Here is a 13036-nt window from a genome sequence, read left to right on the forward strand (position 1 = left end):
TATTAGTGTTCATAGAGCTCCATGAATAATAGAAACTGCACTCAAAACGAACCAAATATAAAAGTACAGTTATGAGGCTGACCAAAATTGTCCATCCTTTTCCTGTAACAGATGGCTGCCTTTTCAAGTGTTACTACCAAGACTCGCTGTCAAAGCATTGCTTAATATGCACCATGAAAGCAATATTCAACTAGTTTATGTGACACAAAGGAGCAGGACAAACAACCTGTTGCTCATGCTTCGTGCTCTGCTTCACATCAGTACTTACCAAATGGCAAACAACTAGATATCAAACTCCAAAAAACAACTGAAGTGAAAGAAACAAACTATATAAATCTAGAGATTGATAGTCACTCCCATTTTGCTGATCTCTGTTCTCTATGTTTCACAATGACCCCCACCTTAATACTCACCAAATGTAACAAAAGTAGACATACATCTAAAAAAAACACTTAAGTGAAACAAAAAAAGGAAAACTACAGATGTAGGGACTATGGCTCACTCCATGTGTGCCTCGCATATCCCGTGCTTAAGAAATTGTATTTATTTAGCTATATAGTTAGCATTTCTTATGGCGTGTACAAGGCCCAGGGGCATCAGAACACTTCACATAGACAACCCGTAGAGCAGTATCATATTGGAATATAAAATGTAGTAATAACAGGGTATGTAAAATATAATATACAATAGGAAGTATTAGAACAAGTGTAACACATTTAAACGTTAATTGAACATCTCATATGCATGTACATACCCAATCCAGAGAATACAAAGAGGGATGTAGATATGTCTGTCAGGGGAAAGGAAAAGTCTGTCTCTCTGGCCCATGAACCCTAGCTGATGTTGAAGTTTGGTTGACAGCTTGTTTTATAACTTTATCCATACCCTGACAGAATTATCCACTTCCTCCTTTGTCATCTCTGAAATGAAGATGTACATGCATATAATGGAATCAATTCATGTTTATATGTCTTACAGTTCTTCTAATTTTACCCCTTTGGCTGGCAAGCTATGATTGACCCCCAGATTTTCCAGTTTCAGTCTGTGCCGTTCAGCTACTGGATTGTTATCTCTTTCTGATGCCAAATATTAAAGATTTGTCCTTAAAACTTGGAGAGTAAGATTAGAATGTGGGTTACAGGCATAACCCACATTTTATTTCTGCCAGTTTTACATAGCACAAACTTTGCCAAAAAGACGTAAGAGTGCTTCTCAGCTAGGATATTTGTCTGTGAGGCACAAGATGCTGACCATAGGTTGGGATTCAATCTTGGTTACCCATGTTACCTGGTTGGCAGCTATAGCTTCCAGGCTACGTTGTCTCCCGTGGAAGTTTGGCTTCTTTGAGCTCAAGGTTCCAAAAGGACCTCAACCTGAGCCACATCCTGGCCTCTGGCTTGAGCTGTCTGTAGCTCGCCCACCTATAGGGGTAGCGTTGAATATCATCTGTATATTGATGGTAAGAGACTGCAGGCTGTCTGATGATCTCTACTAGGGGTTCCAAATAAAAGTTAAAGAGTGCTGGAGAAAAAATCAGACTCCAGGGACACACCTTGAGATATTGGCATGGAACAGGGAAAAGAGTTGTCCCCCGTATTCACCGGGGATCAGTTTGTTAAACAAAAAATAAGCTGGTCAAGAATTTCATTGTTAAGGATTAGAGTGAGAATGAGGATATCACAATTTAGTTTCACATCTGTGGAGACTTCGAGTAAGATTAGGAGGCACTAGTCTCCGTTGTCGAGCATGCGCTAAGTATTGTCAGTAATTTGGTGGACAGCAGTACTACATCCAGACAATAAATCAGATTTGTATCACCCAAAAGCTTGTTCTCACTACCAAAGTAATTAATTGGATAGTTCACACAAGTTTCCAGAATTTTGGCAAGGAAGAGTAGGCCAGATACAGGATGGAAGTAGTTCAGGTCACCAGGGTTGGGTATGATTTTGTTTTAGAATAGTAGTGACTTGACTCTGCTTTAAACAGTCAGAAAACAGCGCTTGGAACAGGGAAGGTTGATCAGATTCACACGGTAAGGTACCAGACGAAAATGAACATCTTTAGCAAGGTGGGCAGATAGGGTGTGATTCATGGGTGTCAGGCTGGCAAAGATTTGTAGTAGTTCAGACTATTCTTCGTAAAGATTAAAATCATCACTCTTTTCTGTTAATCACTAAGGTGATGATCTTTTATAAGTACTTTCTAGGCAAAATAGAATCATATCTTTTCCGTGGGTCCCCTCTCCAGACGACGAGCATGGACCCAGCATCATGGGTGGTAGACTAAAGTGACCCCAACAGTCTCAACGTCCAGCTGTTTAACTTTGGTTGGAGGTAAGGGCTTGCCTCCCCACGCAAGACAGTACTCTCATGCACTGAAGGCTTGCAGTTGCCAAGGCTTGGGTGTGACCTTCCAAGAAGTTCTTTGTGCACAGCACAGCTCAGGCCCCCAGCACTCCATCCTGCGACGCACAGTTTCCTGAGTGGTTCTCCGGCGGTGTGGGATCCCTTTGTGTCGTGCTGCATGGGCCTCCATTTGCACCTTCCTGTCCCCGTGCTATGGGACTCCTGTGCGCACTGCCAGGTCTTCTGAGGGTTCTCTGAGTTGCTGAGAGCCCGCTCTGTCTTCTCCTCCTCCTGGGTAGAGGCCACTAGGGCCCTCCTGGTCCCAGGCAGTGCCATTTTCCGCTAACAGCAAGCTTTGCACGTGCAAGGCTTGTTGGCGGAATCCAGCGACTGCAATCATCCATCCGGCGTGGGACATCTTCTGCATTAACCAGGAAACCACATCTGTCTTCTTGGGTGCATAACTGAATTTGTCTTCTTACCAGTAGTTCTTCTTTTGCACCTTCATCTGGGTTAGCAGGGGCTCCTGTTCTCCCTGGACTCTTCAGTGCTTCTTGGACTTGGTCCCCTTCGTCCACAGGTCTTCAAGTCCAGGAATCCATCATTGGTGTCTTGCAGTCTCTTCTGGTTCTTGCATAATCTTCTATCACAACTTCTTGTGTGTTTCAGGAAACTTACTGTGATTTACTCCTGTTTTCCTGGGCTCTAGAGTGGGTTCTATTACTTACCTTTAGTGTTTTCTTACACTCCCAGCGCCCCTCTACACACTACACTTGTCGAGGTGGGAAACCAACTTTCGCATTGCACTATTTTAGTATATGGGTTGTGTTTCCCCTAGGCCATTTGCAACCCATTGTGAATTTCACTGTTTGCAGTTTTCTAACTGTTTACTTACCTGTTTTTGGATTCTAGTGTATATACTGTGTATATGACTTACCTTCTAAGGGAGTCTCTGAGGTATTTTTGGCATTTGTGTCACCAAAATAAACTACCTTTATTTTTGTAACACTGAGTATTTACTTTCATGTGCGTGAGTACTGTGTGGCTACAGTAGTATTGCAAGAGCTTTGCATGTCTCCTAGATAACCTTTGCTGCTTAGCTACAGCTACCCCTACACAGCCTGGCTGCTAAACACTGACTACATTTCACTAATAAGGGATAACTAATGAAGGATAACTGGACCTGGTATAAGGTGTAAGTACCTTTGGTTCCCACTACAAACCAGGCCAGCCTCCTATATCGTAACACTAATTTTCCAATATACAAGATGATATCACATTGAAACATAATGATATACAAACTTTCAATAGAAAATTATATTTTTGTCCATAAAATCATATATTTTCCTCTGTTCAAATTTTTAAAATGCATTAAAAATACTGCTTTAGACAATAGCACAGATTTACTCACGAAGGGTTCATCATAAACACAAAGGTCCTCACTACGAACCTGGCGGTCTTCAGACTGCCAGGCTCGCGGTGGCGGTCTGACCGCCGCCAAAGCTGTGGTCCGACCTCTTTGGTGGCAGTCTAACTGCCACAATATGACGCGGCCTGGCTGCGAGCCCTGCCAGTTTCCCTCCACAGGAGGGACTGGCGGTCTGAATCCTCTAGGGCAGCACTGCAGGCAGCTCCGCCCTGGGGATTACGACCCCCCTCTCTGCCAGCCTTTACATGGCGGTAGCACTGCCATGTAAAGGCTGGTGGAGACAGGGGTGCAGGGGCCCCCATGGCCAGCCCCGTTTCCCTGTTCACTGTCTGCTTTGCTATTCAACCGAGTTCAGTGTCTGAGCAAAGTTATGAGATCCCACCACCATCCATATGGAGCATGGTGTGAAGCAGCTGGTGATGGTCCTGAAATAGACTGTGTGACTGTTTTCTTGGGCTTCTCCAAGTTCTGAATGTGGTATGTCCTTGGGGTAGTGCAACATGAACCCTGGTTCACATTCCCTCTGATCCCTCAAATGTATGTAGACTTGTATGTGGGCCTCAACTGGTAAAGGGCTGTGGGGGTATACAATCTCCTCACGTCTATTTCTCCTGCCTGCTTTGGAAACGTCTTGGAAGCCTGTGATTTAATATATTTTCCCTCATTGTTAGAACGGCTGCCTGGAGATGTACTTGCAAAGCTGGGAATGACAGTATTTGTTAAAGGTTCTGCAAGATGGAAGTTAAAAGTCCTACTATACTATAAATGTCATTCTGTCTTGTGGCAGAAGGTATTATGCAGCGTAGGGCATGCTCCATGATTTGTGTTGCCTCTTCTTTCTGTGTCATTGGCGACTGAGCCAGTGCTTAATTTGTGCTTGTTGTTTCCGGTGCAGGGCACCAGTACTTATTTTTGAGGCAAGGCACAGCTTTACTGCTGCAAACATTCACTGCTAGCAAAAGACACATAAAGGAAAGACAGAGAAAGAGAAAAACGAGTGTCACAATGGGAGAAAGCAGAAAGCCGCAGGAGTGAGTTGAAGGGGCAGAGTGGCTGTAAATGGATTAAAGAGGCCCGAGATGGCTTCAGGATTACGCTGCCTCAGTATTCAGTGCTGGCACATTTCATTGCAGCAGCTGCGTGTCTCAGAAAAGAGCCATGGGCACGTTTTTATTTACAAATTAAGCACTGGACTGATCCATACCACTGGGAATTTCGTTAGGGGATTTAAGTGATGACTTTACATTATTGCATAATTAGGTATACACCAGCTGAGGTGAGTTCCTGGCACTGCAGCACACAGCATCCTCGAACTGGTTCATCGCTAAAAGAACGATTCCCAAACCCAACTTGGAAGATTTCACGGAACTTTATTTTAAATACACAGTTTATTGGCTAACACAGTTAGTGCACCGTTTCATAAATTATTCTCATTTATTTAGCTTTCTGTCTGAACCTTTAGTCCGGCTCTGCTTTTTTGGAGTACCCCTTCCTTATTCTCTTAACTTTTTGGAGATAGTTCCATGAATAAAATGTTGGTAACGACTATTTTGACCAAGAATAGTGTATTCACATGCTGCCCCCAGTCAGTTTTCTCAGCACCCGCCTTAATTAGCAGATTATTCTTAAAACAACATTGTTTTAAAGTCAGCAAAACTGCAATCTTTAACACCAAGGCTGTTGGTAGTGGGCGAGTTGTTATGATGACTTGAGCTGCTTATCTTCTGCCCCAGGAGGACTTGTCCCAAGCTTTATTAAGGGCCCTGGGTCGGGAGTGAAGAAAGACAAATATTTGTGCTGTCCTTATCAGAATTAAAAGAAAATACAAATTGAACCAGAAGTCAGCAGCGCATTGTTTCATCTTGAACGGTTGTGGCGCCGTGTGTGCCGCCTGGGACGCTAGTGCACTGCAGCTGGTTAGTTCACATTGTGTGTCTGGCAATTGTCTACATGTGTGCGCGGGATTACTTACACTGGTTGTATTTAGGGCAGATGTGGGGACTTGCACCTTTACGCAAGCGGCAGCTGGCTTGGGTGTTCTCACCAGGCTTGATGAATTATTCCATTTCCCCGAGCAGACTCCTTGATGGGATTCAACTTCTTCTTTAGTAGCTATGTATATATACTCTTGCATCAGCTTCCTACCTCTCGTTAAACTGCCGGGCCTGTTGCCTGTGACCCCCTTGTGTGGCCGAGATTCTGTGGATTCGTGGGGTCATGGGGGAATTGCTGCTTGGGTTGTGGTAGAATGAATGAATTCAAGCTTCCTTGTCTATCTTGCAGTGCTCTCCAAAACATGTTTGGTTCCCGGCTGGCCTCTGTCCTTTCATCTGTCTCTCCCTGGTGCATCTTTACCTTGGTGAAAGCGCCAGATGCTGTTTTCAGATTGTGGCTGGTCCTCTGTGTCCCTCTGCTATGGCTCAGCGCACAAAGTGAAGGTTTCTATTTGAATGCTAAAGAGTGGTTTTTAGTACAGACTAGGCTGTATGGTGTTTCTGTATGCGTGCCTGGTCTCCGCCCCTGGTCTACATGGCAGGTCCTTATTGCACCACTTAATTTCACTTCTGGTAGGCATGTCCGGCTCAGCGTTTGTTATTGGGTGTGGGGGGCGCTGGGGCTCTGCTGTGTTTGGACCTTCCTGATAATAGCTGGTTCTTGGTTTCAACCTTAATCCTAGTTTCAGCTGTTGATGCTTCTTATTTCATGTGTGGAGTCTTTGGAGATGGCACCTGTGCTGCAGCTCCTTCTGATGGCCTCATTGGGGGCTTGTGGCTAATGGACTGGTGCTTGTACAGCTAGGTATCATTCTGCAATGTGCTGCCTTACAGCCTTTGTGTGTTTGCTTGCTTATATCTGTCATTCTTCTCTTAGAGATGGGTGTTTCCTTGTACTGATAGCTTTGCTAGGTTCCTAGAAGAACATGTCATCGTTGTGTTGCAGCATCCAGTAGCCTGGTTGGTGTTCATTGAGGGCCAGTACTGCAACTCTGTCCATTTGGCTGGACTACACTTATTTGCAGATGCTACTATTTAAATAGGGGTCCCCTGATTTCTGACTGACACAATTTTGAGTTGCTTTGTTCTGTCTCTCCCCTCTGTGTCAGCGGTTCACCCTTGGCTATGTGGTTAGTGCCGCTATGATGACCATCTTGCTCAACGTCATTACGGACACTGTCTCCTGTTCTGAGCTTTTCACCAACAAATCATTGTTTCCGGGTGTGTTGTTCTGTTTAGTTCAGTGGAATCAAATCAAAACTACACCACCAAGAATGTATTAGGTGATCACATGAAACTTCAGTATTGGAAACACTGTCCGGATTGACCTGGAAGGAAGTGGTCACCCTAACTGTCGCTATTTCCAACTCTAAAGGTTCACTTGTGTGATGGTGATGATATGTTCTCTATTTCACCCTCCTGTGCATTCCCAGATTCAGACTGGAGGGTTCTCTTGCCTATTTGGCTATACGCATTGATGCACTTTCTTGTGTTTTGGACCATATGCCAGCTGCTTAACATTTCGTACCATTATGCAGCCATAGGGCACACAGCTGAAATCTGAAGTAGCAAAATAGTTACCCACCTTCAGATTGAGATTGACCCTCATAAAGTAAGTACTGGGACAAGGAACAAAGGTTATCATTTTTTTATTAGGTTTCTGTGGGTAATGTTATTACATGCATAACTTTCAATGCCCCGTGTACATATAGGGGTCGATTATGACTTGAGCGGACGGAAAAGGCCGTCCGCCGAAGTCCCGACTGTCAGGTTGCCGCCAGTGCGGCTGCCTTCCCGCGGGCTCCATTTAGAGTTTCCTGCTGGGTCAGCGGGTGGAAACGGTGTTTCCGCCCGCTGGTCCAGCGGGAAACGGCCTACAACATTGACACCGGCTCATAATAGAGCTGGCGCTATGCTGTACTGCGTAGAGTGCACCAGCACCTGTCTCAACGTTCACTGTCTGCAAAGCAGGCAGTGAACATCGTGACAGGGCTGGCCAGGGGGGCCCCCTGCACCCCGTCTCCACCAGCAGTTACATGGCGGTGCTACCACCATGTAACCGCCAGCGGAGAAGGAACTTGTAATCCCCGGGGCAGTGCTGCATGCAGCGCTGCCCTGGCGGATTAGGACGGCCTGCACTGCCAGTCCCTCCTGTGGAGGAAAACTGGTGGTGCTGGCGGTCTGACCGTGGCGCCACCACCACAGTCGTAATGTGGCTGTCAGACCGCCACATTGGTGGCGGTCCAAACGCCACCACGACCCTGGCGATCTCAAGACCACCAGGGTCTTAATGACTCCCATAGTCTTCAATTATACAAAAGTAAGAAATTACATATATACACATCCTGCTCCAGAATCCCTGTTCACATTTACAAATAACAATAAAAAGCGCTCTAAAATTAATTTTTATGCAACTTGTCAACATCCATCTGTGTCTCCATCGAGTTAGACAGGTGTTTCCCTTCTCAGTTGCTTAATAAATTGCCTAGCAGTAATCACTGTGGTGCAATTCCACGAGCCGTGATTAGACAGTAGTTCAGAATTCGTAACAGTTGTCCTTCCTTCTCAATTCCCGAATCTTATCCTGATCAGTTCACTCTTCGGTGATCACAAAGGCAGTAACCATCTCCATTCACATATCTGCTGTTAGGTTTTCCGATCCCCACCGCTCTTCTGAGTGCAAAGCTGCCCCTTCTGCTAATGCCCTTTTCACAACAGTTTTTTCCATCTTCTGTGTGATGGTCCCTCGAGTGAACGCAAGTGCATAGCTAAGTCTCTTTGGGTGAGGACTAGTGCCTGATCTAGTAATCTTTTACCGGCTTTCCTGTTTCTGATGAGTGTATTTCCACAGTAAGCATGTTTCCACTGTGTATAGAGCTACAACTTTCATCCAGAACTGTACCATCACAGGGCAGCCGAAATCACATGTGGATAAAACTGGCATCCGTTGACATGCAACGGTGGCAACACATATTGTCTGTGTGTTTTATGATATTCCATCTGTTCAATCTGCAACAGGTAAAGTATATTGTGAACTGTGTATACTTTTACTGAATATTCCTAGGTACCTTACACACATGCTTCCCCCACCTGCTCCCATTCTTTACCTCGAAATTTTCTCCCTGGTGCTTCCTCCCATCAGGTGCACTGTACAGGAATGTCATTGAAGATCATCAACAGAAATGCTTACGTCCGTCACCAAAGTCAACAGAACTTTTAAGAGCTTATTGGTTGGGGGCAACAAATGGCCAGGATCCCACAAATGTTGTGTAAATTGGCTCAGTACTCCATATACCAAGAACTGGGCCTAGGGCAAACCATAATCCTCTACCATATCATTCAGGTTTCTGATGCTTTCCATCAGAGCAGCAATCTCCAATGGTCTCTATCCCAACTTGTGTCCACTCCCTCATTTGCCTGCCTGTAGATAAACTCGCTCGTTGTGTGGGCAATCCTAATAGCAGAAGTGCTAGACATATGCTTAATATTGCTGCATTTTTAAGTGCTGCTTTCCAGCAGCAAATCACCAATGCAAGTAATTTAGGTTGTAATTGTAAGTGAACTCTCAGTATGAATGCAAGGAAAGAACCCCTACATCTCCCCTATATATTCCACCCAGAGAGTCATCTAGCCAAACTTTGGAGTAGGGCTGATAACAAGTACAATTCATAATCTGGGACTCCCAGCCCTCTGGCTCGTGTTTGGCATCTTACGATAATCAATGAAACTCGGTGTCATCCCTAATCACAAATTAACTCTCGAAGGTGTTCAGTGCTTTAAACCAGTACTGTGGGATCCAAACTGGCAAGTTCGCAAACTAATATGACTCTTGCAGAAGGATCACCATTTTGGATACGGCAAATCTTGCCATGAGTGGCAGCCTCAAAGAAAGCCAAAAAAACTCACTTCACTTCAGGGCCCGCAGACCTCTGCCTAAATTCCCTTCTCTGTTGTCCATGTCGATCTGATATATGATAACCACGGAAAACATTTGTGGTCGCCAGGTGTCTCACCTCTGTGGCCTGCCTTCATAGAGAAGCTAGGCTTGGTGTTTGTGGTCCAGACTTGCCTACGTGGGGTTGACTGTTGTAAGTTATAGTTACCTTAGGGCACGAGTTATAGTTACTTGAAATAACCCTAACTAGGACAGCAGAATTCTATAGTTTTGTTTGTTTAAAATGTGAGCCTAACTACAGTGCCCCTGTAACCTTTGTTTTTTTTAAGTGAATTTTTATGTTTTTCTAAATTCTGTTCCTAACTATAACGTCCATGTAACCTTTGTATTTTTCAGTGAATCCTGGCCACCCAACCCTGCGCCAGTCAAGGCCCTTGGCCGTGCATGGTGGTGGTTGGTCGCAGGGCCTGGCCTGCAGCATGACCCTGCAGCCAACCTCCTATAATCACCCAACCCCGTGCCACCAATGGCCTTCGGCACGCATGAAGTGCATCTTGTTTGGTGGAGATGTGATCATATTACCGTGCATCAAGAATGTGCCTTCAAAATCGGCATGAATGCGCTTGGGGGGTCCTTTTAGTAAGCTGTCCATTTTCCTGGGAAAATGGGGGAAAGACGTTGCATATCACTAATGTATATGGGGCGGGCCAAAAGGGCAGGGCTTCTAAGCCATCTTACATACTTGTAGCTTTTAAAAGGGATAACACAATCTCTCCTCTCAGCAGCAGATGATAATAAAGAACCCACTTGTCAAGTTCACTACATGAGATATCGTGCAAAAAAAAACCAAAGGATGCAAGCAGCTCTCTATCAGGAATGAATTACTGATAATTTTCACAGTGGAAATGCACTAAATATACACTTGCTTTTTCTTGACCATGCCCATGAAATTAGGATGATTAGTACTTCACAGAAGTGAAGCTTCAACTTGGGCATCTGCTTTGTTTATGTCTGTAAGTGCTTTACGTTGAGGTTTCATTTCTGTGAAATGAGCATCATACCAGAATGAATCCTGCCCTGTGCATTTATCTAAAATAAATGTGCAGGGTAGCATTCATTCATTATTTTTTTTAAGTCGGAGACTGCTGCAGAGCCTGTGGATTCTCTGTGGAGAGATAGATACAAAGTTTTGCTCAAAATCTACTGAACTGATTTCCACCAAATCACAAACACTCTTTCTGGACCAAGATCTAGATTTCTGTCAAATTTGGTGTAAATCTGTTCAGCGGTTTGGGCTGTAGCTGTGTGTAAAGTTCCTATGGAAAAATGAATGGGGAAAAATGGTTTTGGGACATCGCTTGATGGATCCGCCCAAAACTTTCCAATTAGGAGCTGAGGTAAGAAACAATTTTTTTGTAAAGTTCTTGAAGAATTGCCAAACGGCACCAAAGATATAACCAAACTAAAAAATGAATTTCCGATTGAAAGACAGTGCTAACTACAACTACCCAATGGTGACCAGCGTGAAACTTATACTCATATTGTAAGAAATGGGACATGGAAAAACAGGACTTGGAGTAAAGAATATACATGCTAAGTCATTTGTTTCCTTATAGGTCTCTGGGTTCTACACCCAAATATTATTTGCTTTGGTAAATGAGCAACTGAAAGAAAAAGATAAAGAAGTACCCTCTCACTGGCATTTCTGCACTTCTACTCAGCATCAGATAAACATTTCTATATTCCACAACAGCAATCTCTTGCACAGGACACAGTATTGCACCCCCATATTATATCATGTGCAGTGTGTGGTAGCACCTCCACTTCCTTGCTTCCTTTATAGGGGATCAATAGTAATGCAAACAAATGTAAATTCATCCTTGTTTCAGCACACTGCAAAGGATACAGAGAGCAAGCAATGCTGATGAGCAATCCCTGTGTGTTACTATGAGCAGGCTTAAAAGCTAAGAGAGTGTGTAAGATCCTGAATGGGACGTGGCATGGTTCATTGGTTACGCCATTGACTCGGTAACCAGGAGCCCAGTTTTCCCCTGTGCTGCTTATAATTTGCATATTTCCCCAAAATCCTTAGAAAGTGACCAAATACCAGAATAAAAAAGAAGATATCACAATGCACTTAAGCACAGGTATTGAACGCGGGGTTAGAATTACATACAAGTGTCAACTGAGAATGAAGCTCCAGATATAAGCACCGATACTGAATGCTCGGAGACAGAGTTTTCCTCCAATAATATATGGTCTGTGCAGCCTCACCAGACATTAAGTTCCTGGGACATCTCTGTGTGAAAGTGGATATTATGATTAGCCCTCTACTGCTCTGGAAACAAAATATCTACCCTCTCCATATTGTCATTTGAGAGGGCAGATATTTATTTTTTCAGTACGCTTAGACCAGAACATATAGACACACCCAAAACATCCTAGATATGCCTTAAATGGGTCTCATAGTGCATCAACAACACACAACAGCACCACACTGTGCCCCAGAACACATTAGATAGACAGAACTTTGTACAAACAGCTCAAACATGCTTTGACCCACTACACAGTACCTTACAACAGCACAGATTAAGACAGAACCCTGGCCATACACCTACCATAGCCCCAGTATGTAATGAACTGCCTATTAGGGCATGAAAGAACACCTCTTATGACAGCTGCTTAGTAAACATATACGTTTGCTGGGCAAAGAGTGCCTCTGCCAACATAGGCAATACCTCAGCAGCTTGTTATAACCCTCGGGTTTCAACCAACAAAAACACCTCAAAGCCTATTAATACTGATATGCATACTGTACTCATCTCATACCTCCGCGAAACTGAAGGAGACTCAGGTCTGTAATAGAAACATTCTGAAAGCCATGCCTCAGATTCCTGAAAGATGCTGTGATGCCGCAATAATGAGTCTGTAATATGCACGTGCTAATTAACAGCAACTATACCAACAGTCTGGAGGATTACAGACCTCTGTATCTATGAACTTTTTGAAAACATTTGGTACGCAGTTAAAATATGCAAACCCCTTAGCGATAACATTATTTAGCTTTTCACTTGCCCTTTTACTTCTTACTAGCAATGCCAAAAAAAAGTTTAACATGCAAAGCTTTGTTTTCAAAATGGCCGATGATTCGATTATCCGTTTAAAAAAACTGGTTTCTGTTACATCAAAGAATGTCTGTTCTGTTTACAGTCATGTCTCTGCCTAGTGCCCTGACTTTGTGTTGTTTCAGCAAAAGTGGGGGAAAACAGGGACGTGCAGGGGGTGGCAATTCGTTCAATACTGGCCATTTGCTTTAAGTTTACAGGAGAGCCAGTTGGGGTTGGATAGTGTGTGCTTCTCCAAGATATCAGGC

This window comes from Pleurodeles waltl, chromosome 1_2 (genome assembly GCF_031143425.1).
Source record: "Pleurodeles waltl isolate 20211129_DDA chromosome 1_2, aPleWal1.hap1.20221129, whole genome shotgun sequence".
Classification (NCBI taxonomy): Eukaryota; Metazoa; Chordata; class Amphibia; order Caudata; family Salamandridae; genus Pleurodeles; species Pleurodeles waltl.